The sequence below is a fragment of the Elephas maximus genome, chromosome 1, assembly GCF_024166365.1.
Source record: "Elephas maximus indicus isolate mEleMax1 chromosome 1, mEleMax1 primary haplotype, whole genome shotgun sequence".
NCBI classification, from domain to species: domain Eukaryota; kingdom Metazoa; phylum Chordata; class Mammalia; order Proboscidea; family Elephantidae; genus Elephas; species Elephas maximus.
In genome coordinates this window covers 83,156,951-83,162,644 of record NC_064819.1, presented here as the reverse complement: position 1 = coordinate 83,162,644, position 5,694 = coordinate 83,156,951, and the positions used below count along the sequence as shown (strand labels likewise).

Genomic DNA, 5,694 nt, shown 5'->3' with positions numbered 1-5,694 from the left:
AGAATTCAACAACATATCAAAAAGTATTTCACCATGACCAAGTGGGATTCATACCATGTATGCAGGGATGGTTCGACATTAGAAGAAGAATTGATGGAATCCACCACATAAATAAAACTAAAGACAAGAATCACACGATTTTATCAATTGATGCAGAAAAGGCATTTGACAAAGTTCAACACTCATTCATGATAAAAACTCTCAGCACAATAGGAATAGAAGGAAAATTCCTCAACATAATAAAGGGCATTTATACAAAGCCAACAGCCAATATCACCCTAAATGGAGAGAGCCTGAAAGCATTCCCATTGAGATCGGGAACCAGACAAGGATGCCCTTTATCACCACTCTTACTCGACATTGTGTTGGAGGTCCTAGCAAGAGCAATTCAGCTAGATAAGAAATAAAGGGCATCCAGATTAGCAAGGAAGAAGTAAAAGTATCTCTATTGCAGATGACATGATCTTATACACAAAAAACCCTAATGAATCCTCAAGAAAACTACTGAAACTAATAGAAGAGTTCAGTAGAGTATTGGGATACAAGATAAACACACAAAAATCAGTTGGATTCCTCTACACCAACAAAAAGAACATCGAAGAGGAAATCACCAAATCAATGCCATTTACAATAGCCCCCAAGAAGATACAATATTTAGGAATAAATCTTACCAGAGATGTAAAAGACTTATACCAAGAAAACTGCAGTACACTTCTGCAAGAAACCAAAAGAGACTTACATAAGTGGAAGAACATACCTTGCTCATGGATAGGAAGACTTAACATTATAAAAATGTCTATTCTACCAAAAGTGGTCTATACATTTAATGCAATTCCGATCCAAATTCCACGGACATTCTTTAATGAATGGAGAAACAAATCTCCATCTTCATATGGAAGGGAAAGAGGCCCCGCATAAAAAAGGCATTACTGAAAAAGAAGAACAAAGTGGGAGGCCTTACTTTACCTGATTATAGAACCTAGTATACCGCCACAGTAGTCAAAGCAGACAGGTACTTGTGCAACAAGAGATACATAGACCAGTGGAACAGAATTGAGAATCCAGACATAAATCCATTGACATATGAGCAGTTCATATTTGACAAAGGCCCAAAAACAGTTAAATGGGGGAAAAGACAGTCTTTTCAACAAATGGTGTTAGCATAACTGGATCTCCATCTGCAAAAAAATGCAAGAAGACCCATACCTCATTCCATGCACAAAAACTAACTCAAAATGGATCAAAGACCTAAATATAAAATCTAAAATGGTAAAGATCACAGAAGAAAAAATAGGGACAAGGATAGGAGCCCTAATACATGGCGCAAACAGTACACAAAACGTTATTAAGAATGCGGAAGAAACAGTAGATAACTGGGAGCTCCTAAAAATCAAACACCTATGCTCATCCAAAGACTTCGCCAAAAGAGTAAAAAGATTGCCTACAGACTGGGAAAAAGTTTTTAGCTATGACATTTCTGATCAGCACCTGATCTCTCAAATCTACATGATATTGCAAAAACTCGATAAATAACCCAATTAAAAAATGGGCAAAAGATATGAAGAGACACTTCACTAAAGAAGACATTCAGGGAGCTAACAGATACATGACAAAATGTTCGCGATCACTAGCCATTAGAAAAATGCAGATCAAAACTTACTGAGATTTCATCTCACTCCAACAAGACTGGCATTAATCCAAAAAACAGAAAATAATAAAGATTGGAGAGGCTGTGGAGAGATTGGAACACTTATAAACTGCTGGTGGAAGTGTAAAATGGTACAACCACTTCAGAAATCAATTTGGCTCTTCCTTAAAGAGCTAGAAATAGAACTACCATAGGATCCAGCAATCCCACTCCTCAGAATATATCCTAGAGGAATAAGAGCCTTTACATGAACAGATATATGCACAGTCATTTTTATTGCAGCACTGTTTCTAATAGCAAAAAGATGGAAGCAACCAAGGTGCCCATCAACAGATGAATGGATAAATAAATTATGGTATAGTCACACAATGGAATATTATGCATCCATGAAGAATAGTGAGGAATCTGTGAGACATTTCATAACATGGGAGAACCTGGAAGGCATTATGCTGAGTGAAATTAGTCAGTTGCAAAAGGACAAATATTGTCTAAGACCACAATCATAAGAACTTGAGAATTAGTATAAACAGAAGAAAACACTCTTTTGTGGTTATGAGAGGGGGAGGAGGGGAGGGTGGGAGAGGGGCATTCACTAATTAGACAGTAGATAAGAAGTACTTTAGGTGAAGGGAAAGACAACACACAATGCAGGAGAGGTCAGCACAACTGGACTGAAAAAAAAAGCAAAGAAGTTTCCTGAATAAACCGAATGCTTCAAAGGCCAGCTTAGCAGGGGCGGGGTTTTGGGGACTGTGGCTTCAGTGGACATCTAAGTCAATTGGCATAACAAAATCTATTAACATTCTGCATCCCACTTTGGAGAGTGGCGTCTGGGGTCTTAAACACTAGCAAGCAGCCATCTAAGATGCATCAACTGGTCTCAACCCATCTGGATCAAAGGAGAATGAACAACACCAAGACACAAGACACAAGGTAATTATGAGTCCAAGAGACAGAAAGGAACATGTGAACCACATACTACATCATCCTGAGATGAGAAGAACTAGATGGCACCTAGCTATAACTGGTGACTGCCCTGACAGGGAACACATCAAAGAACCCCTGAGGAAGCAGGAGAGCAGTGGGATGCAGACCCCAAATTCTCATAAAAAGACCAGAATTAATGGTCTGATTGAGACTAGAAGGACCCCCGTGGTCATTGCCCCCAGAAGTTCTATGGGCCCAAGACAGGAACCATTCCTGAAGCCACCTCTTCAGATAGGGATTAGGCTGGACAATGGATTGGAGATGGATGCTGGCAAGGAGTGAGTTTCTTGGATCAGGTGGACACCTGAGACTATGTTGGTATCCCCTGTCTGGAGGGGAGATGAGAGATTAGAGGCGGTTAGAAGCTAATGAAATGGACGCGAAAAGACAGAGCGGAGGAAGACAGTGGGCTGACTCATTAGGGGGAGAGTAAGAAATTCTAATACACTACTTGATGGTGCACTGATAAAGTGCTTGGCTACTAACAGAAAGATCAGTAGTTTGAACCCACCAGCTGCTCACAGGGACAGAGACATGGCAGTCAGGTTCCATAATGATTACAGCTGCGGAGACTCTATAGGGGCAAGTGTATCCTGTATTATAGGGGAAACCCTAGGACGCAGTTCTACCCTGTCCTACAGAGTCCCTATGATTCGGGATCGACTTAGAAGAAATGCATTTTGGTTATACTTATGATTCTTTTCTGCTTTCATGTTATGTACGGGGAGGTGGGGGAGAAGGGATGGTTTTAATTGGAAGAAATGTTTAAAGTCCTGTAGAAAAAGAATCACCATACTGTATGAGTGTACAAATGTGGGTGTGGTGTATGCAAGAAAAATTTTGTAATAAAAAAACTTAGGTTTGAATTCTGAGTCCACTGCATTATTAAACTGCTAGAATAAGGAAATTTGTTGAACGTCTTTGAATTTTTAAACAATTTTAAGAACATCTTGAATTTTCTTGCTGATAACAGCCCTACAGCCTTACACCCCTGTTTCAAATTTCCAAATTATTTTTGTTTGAGGAAAGAATAAAAATAAACATTTCTATATGAAAAATTCTGCTGAACATTTAATAAGGAAACTAGAATTCTGAAGAATGAAAGCAAATGGCAGTGAAGTCATCAAGACTCATGTATAAATATTCCATATTTCCCACTCTAACATCAACCTGTTTCTTGACATTCTTTATCAGGGTAACAGGTAATGTGCTTTTTTTTTCTTCTTCTTCTGCTTTTCAGTGTTTTGCTTACACAGTCGGTATCTGTTTTCCCCTGGAAACTACTGGGACACTGTCAGGAGAAAATAACCTACAGTGTTTCAACCTCAGAAACTACATCAAGCTGCAAAAGGAAAATCGGTACAAAGTGAGAAGCAACATGAGGATAGGGACGTTGACTGTACAGAGATTGGGGAGCAGATACTTTATCCATTAGGTCATACAGCCCATCTCAGCTCAGACGATTGCATTTTATTTAAGAAATACTTGATTGGACAGAGTATCATAGAGTGTTTTATTGCCTAAATAAGCAAGGATTCTTTTACATTGTATTGAGGTGGGAGACGCAGGGCAATTACCGAAATGTAGTTAGCCTTCATTCATTATCTTAAAAATGAGGCCAATGACTGCTATGTAAAACCAGATGCTATAAAGATTGAAGGAGATCATGCATGTGACCACATTTCCATGTCCATGTGAGATATGAAACATAAATGTGGGTAGGTCCTACTCTGTCCTCTCTGCCTAGTGGTTCTCCCTGGACAACACCTACTCAGGTAACATCTTCTCTAGCCAGTGCTGTCTAACAGAAATATAATGCAAGCCATAAATGAGGGACACTTATGCCATTTCCAGTTTTCCAGAAGCCACATTAAACGACTAAAAATAAACATATGAATTTAATTTTAACAATATACTTTATTGAACTGATGTATCCAAAACATTATCAAGCAATCGTTTAAAAATTAATGACTTCTGGTTTCCAGTCTGGCATGTAAAGAACTTGGAAATCATCTCTCCCATCCTCAAGACAAGAAAAAAGTGGCAAAATTCACAGCTCTTTATAGATACATCAGAGAATTGAGATCAAACCAACAACTTGAAAATGAGAAACGAACAGGCTGATACAGAGAATCGCTGCTTACTAGGTGTCGAAATGGTCACTGCAGCTGGTACCAGAGTTAGAATTGTTTATTGCTGGAGACGGAGAGTAGACTCGCTTAAGAGAGAAAAACTCCTAGAGGCCCAGCTTTAGGGGGCGCCTCAGACTTTTGTGAGTTTTACCTTGAGTTGCATCACCACATTCTCACTGACCTTCAAAGAAAAATCTCCTGGTTCTTCCTGCAAAGGGAGCGAGAAAAGTTAGGACTTTAAAATAGTGCTCTGTTCTTCACAATGGCCTGTCCTCAAGGGAAAATACTTTATCAGAGCCTTACCAATATGAGACTAAGTGGCTCGTTGGTCTAGGGGTATGATTCTCGCTTAGGGTGCGAGAGGTCCCGGGTTCAAATCCCGGACGAGCCCGTTTTGGAACGCTGGTGGCGTAGTGATGAAGTGTTATAACTGCTAACCAAGAAGTCGGCAGTTGGAATTCTCCAGGCGCTCCTTGGAAACCATCGGGAGGTTCTACTCTGTCCAGTAGGGTCGCTATGAGTCGGAATCGACTGGAGGGCAGTGGGTTTTGTTTGGTTTTTGGGTTTATAGCGCCACTATGAGTCGGAATTCACTCGACCGCAACTTTTTTTTTCTTTTGAAGGCATACAGATTTCGTTGCAGTATTTTCCCTACCACTCGGGCACACATAGAAAGTAAAAACATAACTCGTCCATTCACAAGCTGTGTGAGACTGTACATCCCCTAAGGACACTGTCATAACGGAAGGAAGACTTTCGGAAAGGGGAGAAATGAAGAACCGGATCCCAACGGAATCACTTGAAACACCCGAAATAAAAGCATGCACATTAACAGGTGGTTCACCGCGGCTCCCAGTTGCACTATTATTAAAGAGACCGAAAGGCAGAAAAGGGGCTGGGGGAAGGGTCCCGCGGGCAGTTTCCTCT

General features: G+C 40.2%; 1 non-coding gene across 1 annotated transcript; it reads left to right on the top strand.

Annotated features, from left to right (window-relative positions):
• Positions 1-5,086: 5,086 nt before the first annotated feature.
• On the top strand, positions 5,087-5,158 carry TRNAP-AGG (transfer RNA proline (anticodon AGG)). Its single transcript has one exon. It is a non-coding gene; the product is annotated as a tRNA-Pro (tRNA).
• The last annotated feature ends 536 nt before the right edge of the window (positions 5,159-5,694 follow it).